This window comes from Scomber scombrus, chromosome 7, assembly GCF_963691925.1.
Source record: "Scomber scombrus chromosome 7, fScoSco1.1, whole genome shotgun sequence".
Classification (NCBI taxonomy): domain Eukaryota; kingdom Metazoa; phylum Chordata; class Actinopteri; order Scombriformes; family Scombridae; genus Scomber; species Scomber scombrus.
The window spans coordinates 8,141,275-8,149,552 of NC_084976.1; positions in this window are offsets into that span (position 1 = coordinate 8,141,275).

Sequence of the window (8,278 nt, forward strand, 5' to 3'; positions counted from 1 at the left end):
TGTGCGCAGTCTCTATGTGCACCTACTGTGAAATGGAGAGGAGAGATTTTTGGCTAAATCATTTAATTAGTACAGAGAGGGCTGAGAGGTGCTGGAGGATGCTGAAAGCTGGGATCAGGTGTCATGGTTTTACAACAATGTCTTCCTGGCAAAGTGTTTGCCTCATCACTGCCAGCTCTCTTTCAGATGAAGAGAGGGGGGACAGGGAATGCGGGCCTTACTTGCTCATTAAACAGCTAAAAACATTAGCTCTCCGAGTGACCCAAAGAAACAGCTATCTGTGTGTTTGTGCATCTTTTACAGCTAAATTGTCTGTGCTGTCTGATGTGTAATTCCCTGTATATCGTCAGGATTGTGAGATAAGTACAGGATATCTTTTAAACAGGCAGGGAACTCTTGCATCAGCACTAAAGTACTCAGGGGTTAAATAACTTGACCCCCCAGGGGTCATTCTATTCAATTCACTCTTTCTCTTCCCCCGTCAGCCACTGTGACAGACACTTTCAGGTTTCTTTTTTCCTCTGCCGTTTTTTTTTTTTATCACTATTTGCATAAAGACAAGGGTAGGGGCTTAGAAATGTGGCAGTAATGTAGGAGTTGTGGATAGCTGTGGCAGCTTCAAAGAGGATTTATTAGCCTATTTTATTTTATTTTTTACCACCACCAGCATGTCAAGTGCTTATTCGTAAAGAGCTTTTGAATGCTATTAAATGAATGGCTATGTAGACAATAACATTATAGACTGTTTTATAAGACTAGAACTCTGCTAGGTAAGATATTTATACAAATATGTAGTGGTGTTAACAGTCACATAGAGAGGCTACAACAAAATCATGTCCCACCCCAGTTAACTTAAAGGTATACTACACAGGATTTAAAACAATGTATACATATTCATACAAAAGTAATCCCTCTTAATCATCACTTCTGACCCACTAGAAGTGTGTGAAGGGGTATTTATCTGCAGAGACTCTACCCTTCGTATTATTGTGCTGTGTTCAGGAGGTTTCTGGGCATCAACCTTTGGCAGTGGCTGTACAGACCACAGCCAATAACAGCGTGCAGGGTGTGAGGTCGGGACATATAGCACAAGGTTACATTGCTGTGTCTGTCTACTCTGCTCTGCTCTGTGTCTGTGTCATGAATGTATAAAGAGCTGCAGGTCTGCGTGTCCGCTTGACTGAAGGCAGGGCAGAGCTGAGCTACACACACACACGCAGAGAGAGGCCACACCAGACAGGTTGAAGGTGCGCTTAGGCAATTAATTCACGCAGATTCAGGCAATGCAGCACCTTCCCACAAGGTTGTAGATAAGTGTGGACATTCTTATTTGTGCTTTAGAACATAATTGCTGTGAAACAATCAGAAATAACATTTTATTTCTCCGATTCACAGCTTTGATCTCACCAGCGCCACTCTTACTCAGCGCCATTCAATCTCTAGCTCGCTCAACCACCACCGCTCTCTCTCAGTTTATTGCTCCAAGAGCCAGGGAAGATCATTTTAGTGATGAAGGCTCTCTCTTGTGTACACATTCATACACGTTTTTGACCTAATGGGACAGTGAAATGACAAAACTATCATCTTTGTTTGAGCAATGTATTAAAAGACACATACCCTGTGTGCAGTGCAAGCAGAGTATACCTGAGTTAAGTCTTTGTTAATGGAGTGACATCATAATCCTGTGGCCCAAACCGAATAAATCAGGACTGTGCACACATCTCACACTGAATTAACTACATTTGTATTGACAGGTTTAAAGAGATTTCCACTCACATGTAACTCAGAAGGCAGAGCAAGTGGTATTGATTATATAATATTTTATGAAGTGTTATGGTGCATACTGACACAGTGGAATGCAAACAGAAAGACACGTGAATATTCGTCCTAATAGAACATATTATTCATATCTGCCTTCACAGGGAGGTTAAACACAGATTAATGTAAAAAATAAAAAATAAAAAGTCAATGCTCAAGAGAAATATCTGATGTTCATAAAGAAAAAGTCAATGGTGACATTTGCTTTCCCTGAGAGGCTTTCTCCTTCAACTAATTCTAACACTCAGATATGACCTTGTGGATTAAGAGGGAGGTAGAGGGCGGGTGCCTGTGTGTGTGTGTGTGTGTGTGTGTGTGTGTGTGTGTGTGTGTGTGTGTGTGTGTGTGTGTGTGTGTGTGTGTGTGTGTGCATGTTTATTGGGGAGACAGAGCGAGAAGTGTGTGTGTGTGTGTGTGTGTGTGTGTGTGTGTGTGTGTGTGTGTGTGTGTGTGTGTGTGTGTGTACTGTACTTGCATGCATGCAGTTGATGGATCAGTTGATTGGTTGATTATTTGGTTGGCTGGAGAAAGACAGAAGGAAAGGAATAGAGAGGACAGCATTTGGGGCGTAAATACTCTTTGTAAATCATCTAGATGTACGCTTCTATTTTATTTTAGTGTACCTGCACAGAGACAATTCCGGTATTTGAAGTAATCTTGACCCTATCTTATATTTGAATAAACACCTGAAATACAGTTAATTAAAATAAGCTATATGGTTCGTTAAAACAACAGAGAATGCCAGGAACTGTTACTGTAATGGTGTTTGCATACAGTAAGCTTGGAGTGCTGCATTTCTAGACAAATATTGTGACTTATTGAAATGGGCCATGATAGAATTTAACCATAGGGGTCCTTCCTTTGCTTTCCCAAGCCAAAAAGCAGAGAAAAGACGCTGTTTTATCTCCCCATTGCTGTCTATTTTGTGTTTGCTTCCAGGCTCTTTGTTTATGGGCCAGGGTTGCAATTGCTGGAAGTGAGTTGAAAAGTAATCTGAGATGTTTTACAGTAATTAGTCGTCTTTGTTGCTGCTGTGGAGACCGCTGCACTGACTCTGAATGGGGAAGGGGGGACTGCAAGGGGGTTGGGGGTGAATGTGCAAGTGGGTGGGTAGCAGGGTGGGTGTGGGTCCCTTCTTTTGTAGCCTGCACTTCTCTCCTTCGCCATCGAGAGAGGGAATGGGCTGAGGCAGCTGTCACTTAACATGTGAATGTTTCGAGGGCGGCCCAGGGGTCTTTAGAAAACTCTTCTTTTTTTGCCCCCCACCCAGCCTATTTTTCAAGCAGAATCAGCATGGAGTTTTCTGAGCCGCAGTCAAACCCAGAGGAGGGGCTTTGTTGGATGAGAAGGGGGAGAGAGTGAGAGAAAAAGCCTGGGGAAGGTAAAGGGGGCACTTTGCCGCCTAGCTGCCTGGTACAGGAGCAACCTGAGCAGCAGCAGAGCTGGTGAGAATGCCACCGCCTTGCCGTTACATGGAGCTGGCAAAATCTGACCTCGATGTGAAAACTGCACTTGGCTGGGAACTGTGGGAGTTCAACTGAGCCGTTGGAATACATTGTCTTCATCTGGGCGCACTATCCCATCGGCGGCGTTAACAAGGAAGGAATTCCTCTATCACAGCTCCCACAACAAAGGAGAAAGGGAGAAGAGCAGAGCTGGTGGGAGGAGAAGTGAAGTGAGGGGAGGGGAGGGGTGCACTGTGAGGGGAGAGGAGGACATTGTTTGCCTGTGACTGTGGGCAACAGAAAAGCATGAGTTATCAGGGCATGTGTGACTGTGTTTAGAAAGTGTGTTTGTATGTGAGCATGTGTGAATGAGTGGACTTGATTGAGTGTGTGTTGGAGGGGAGCATGCGTGTGTATGTGTGTGTGTGAGGAGTCTTCAGTTTGGGATGTTGGGTGCTGGGAGGCCGTTCAAAGGATGCTCAAACAAAGCTGGATTTTTTTCTCTTTCTCTCCTTTTTGAATGGTGATTGGGGACTGGCTGGATTCCTTTACTCATGCTGTTGGGCTCCGCTTCAGGGTAAGTGTAGTTCACGTAAGCTCAAACCGCCAAAAACTGCCAGTAACACAGGATTGGCTTAGAGAGAGTTTTGGTTTTGGACTTTGCTGGCCAGGGATTGAACCAGGGAGCCATGTGACAGTGGAAGAGTTGTGACTGATGGATTTTCTTCACTTATTCTAGATAAGTAGAGTATAATAAGATACAAGTGCAACAGACAATGAGATGTTCCAGTAGAAACAATATGAATGAATGGATCATTGTAATGTAAGTATATTTTACTCAATTCAGTATTTTTTTCTGTGTAAACAGTCTTTCAGTTGATTGGATTTTATGAAAGGATTCACAATCTTGACCAACATTTTAACCTCAGTTGGCACGGCCATTTTCACGAACTATCCATTTTGCAGAAGCCATGCTGACATTAAATTTTATACAGTAGCTTTGTGTTGCATGTTTTGAAGACTGTCTCTTAAATGAATATGCGACCTTGTACAATATCCACCCTTAAATGTTATGAGTCTCATGGGTGAATGCACAGCTGCCATCCTTGATTAGGGACCACTACCATGATTACTATTTCAGGACCTCCCTTAACAGAGACCAATACACAGCACTGACACAACATTATGGGGGTCTACTGTTGTGATTGATGATTATTGTTTTGCTACTAATTGCAAACCCACCCATAGAGTGCATCTTAAATCATATAAATGGGTCAATCTTGACAGTTCACAAGATAAACATAAGATCTTTTTATGGTATGCTGGTGAATGAGGCGTTGCTCAAAGCACATACATATGTACACAATTAAATAAGAATTAGACATTGGATGTGAAATTGAAGTAATTGATTTCTTCCAGAAAATAACATTAGGTTTTTACTTCATATCTATTTAGTCATACCATGGGGAAGACCCCTATACTATGGTTGTAATCAAATTCATCAGGAAATGGACTGCAGTCATGTATCATAAATCACTGTTGAGAGCACAGAAAGGGCTGGTCTGAATTAAGGGGCATTTCTAAACAGGTTAAGTGATGGGATGGTTAGGTCATGCGCAATATGAGTTAAATGGAGGAGTGGTTCTCTGGCTCCCTGGTTCTCTTTCTAGTATCATCCTACTAGAAAGAAAGAGGTGCATATCAAATTCAAGCGTGGGGCATGCTGAGAGGGTTTTCTCTGGTTTGCTTTCATTGTTTTCATTGAATTATGTAGGTCATAACATCATTATATTTCCTCATTTGAGGGCCAAAGACTATAATATAATATAACTATGCTTATAAAATGATTAACTGTATGCTGTTTATCATCATCTGGGTGGTTCAGTCTATTAGACATAATAAAAAAAGTATATTTTATTTTAAGGACACCTCTCCTCTAATGAAGCTACTCAGCATGTCCTCACACAATGTTGTGAGATCACTGTAGAAGCAACCGTGTAATTTAGCAAATGACCACACATGTGGTGCAGTAACCAGACACGGCACACCCTCGCTCTCGAATTGTTAACCCATGTGGACACAGCCACAGACACTCTCTCTGGCCTACTCGGGAGACCGCTGGGCAGTGATCTGAGCTAACTGGGTAATCATTGATCTTGAGGCTGGGGCTTTGTCTGGGCACCACTCTCTGATCCGACTGTGTACTCCCCTGTGGATCCCTTGACTGCATCATCTGCTCTGCAGAGATATGCATGATGTAGATAATTACTAGCCTAATGCACATGAAGGCATCATATCAAACTAGCTCATTTTGAGATTCTCATTTAGTTAAAAGCTATGGTAATTGTAATTGGTTTCATGTTTGGGAATGAGAAATGAGATTATATTCAAATATGGGATGGATATTGACAGCTTTTTCTCCTTGCCTGCAGACTTTCTTTGTGTCTTACCTCTGGCAAAGCAAAAAAAAAAAAAGAAGCAGCATATTCAGCATAATTTTTCTGCCTAGTGACTAACACTGAGATATAACTGTACACTCATTGTGCTAAAAACAATTTAACACAAATGCATTGCATTTTCAAGCCAGAAAAACATCTTTTCACTAATAGTTTGAGAAGCCAACATCCCAATTTCCCATTTTTGACCCATATTGCGCCCCCACACAGATCTTTAGTCACCAAGCATGACCTGAGGCGACCTATATAATTCTGAATGTACCAGTCCAACCTCGCTCAGAGGGGAGGACCCAGTCTCAACAGGAACCCTGCCTGTGATTTACTGATGGGCTCACCTCAGCTCCTCTAGACTAAGATAATTACTTTCACCCTTAACCCTTCTGTCAAAACAATGAAGGCACTGAGCTGAGGGGGAAGAAGGCGTGCTGACACAGTTTGTATCTGTCACTGCCAATGCTTTTTATGACACTCTTTTCATTAGCATACTAATTTAGTCAGGCGAGATGTTTACCAGATCGTAGGATTGAAAATTGTCATTCAGAGAAGTAAGAACACTGATAAATTGATGAAGATTATCAAACGCCTTTTTTTTTAAAATTACAAACAGCACTTACTGTTGTTGTTTTCCTAACAACCCCCCTCCATTGCCCCCATGCCACTCTGTGTTCCTTCCCTCCCCTCTTATTGTCACCCCAGAGAGATGAGGCGATGTCTGCATTTTTATGGCTGTCATATTTGATCAGATCCTTAACGGGTTTCCCAGGACTGGTCCAGGCTGAGTTAGAGAAAGAGCTGGCTGTTTGCCAGTAGTTTTTCATGCCAGACTCAACAGTGGGATCCTCGACAAGCCTGTCACATTGATTTCTAAGCCCAGAATATTTCAGTTGGTGATACGAGATAGAGAAGAGCCTGCGTGTATGTGGTCTAAAGGAAGACAAAGGGACAGGGAATATCCTGGCCAAGTTGCTCTGCTGTGGTTCTCTCTTGTCTCATATTGCAAAGAAAAGGGCAATGTTGGCACAGAAATTTAGCAAAGAATGTGAGAGACTGGTTTCATTTAGTCCCAGTGCAGTTTTCTGAAGATGTTAATTCTGGCAAGCTGTACTTAGTGACTTTAATGCAGGGAAGTTGCACTTTTAAGGAAACAACAGCAGTGGTATGTTTTGTTGATTTTCAAAATGAGCAATTGTTCACTGTATGATGACCCAGAGCCCACTTGTCTTATTTTAGGTAGCTGAAGGATCTTCCGCATGCATGGCCGAGGGGCCTTACCTCACCTATTACTACCTCACTAGCCTCTGGGCTGAAGGATTATGGGTAACCTCATCAGCCGGCCCAGCTGCCTGGGCCAGAAGTCCAAGCATGTGAGGTCAGATGAGGACTACCTGAAGGAGTGCTACCAACGACGAAGAGAGTGGCAGCCCCAGGAACAACATGGAGAGGCCAAAGCACAAGAGGTTGTCAAAGACAAAGACAAAGACGAGGAGGATACGAACAAGGAAGGAGAGGTGGAGAGTGATAAAGAGGCACAGGAAATTGATCATAAGAGGGAGGAGGGGGCTCATACTCCTATTTCGGACAAAATCCTCCACAGCTCCCCTGCCTCCACAATCAGGAGCACCAGTACTCTGGATAATGCCTGGCATAGCAGCCCTTCTCCAATAAAAACATCCCGGAATGGGACACTAACAAGGAGAACGATGCCTCCAGAGTTTGCCAGATCCCCTTTGGCTCACCCTGACAAGAGCGCTGCAGAGAGAAGGGCAAGCTTCCAGAGGAGAGACTCTAGAGAAGGCAGCCCCTGGTCCTGGAAGACTGTGGCATCTCGTGAGGTTACGGAGGTGACAGAAGTTACAGAAACAACCATAACCGAAATTGTTGAAGTGACAGAGTTTCCAACAGGAGATAAAGGAGGAGACCCCATAGTCACCAGAACTGTTAGAGTCCTCAATGGGGTCGCTGACGAACTCGCTCAGGTTGATAAAAACATGGACTTTCAGCCATATCAAGTCTCATCTATCCTTCCATTTCTTTCCTTCCTTCTCTCATCTAAAATAACAATTCTCACTCTAATCTCTTTCTTTAAAAGCAATATTTTGTCTCTTTAGCATTGTGTTGGGTCTGAAAGTCTAAAGCTACAATTTTATAAATTGATACAACTTGTGGACCTTCTTTACTTTGCAGCTCCAAAGTGATGGGCATTCAAGCTCAGACCAGGATTCCTGCCTGGATAAATGGACAGTATGTTTTACTCTTAACACTAATCTACTTGTGTTACAACAGTATTGATCATGATTTCAGGAAATCATTCCTATTTTTATTCATTTTCATTTTATATTCACACTGATATTTTGTGACGGTCTCTTTAAAGGGAACAAGATCTACCTTGGCATTGCGGGATGTGTCAACAGATTCTGAGACATTTCTCCCAAACCTGGAAGCATTGCTCACATGGGTGAATGAGATAGAGGAGCTCACAGCCAATCAGAAACCGCCATCCTCAGAGGTTAAAGTGGTGAAAGCACAACTTCAAGAACAAAAGGTCTGTTTGTTATCAGT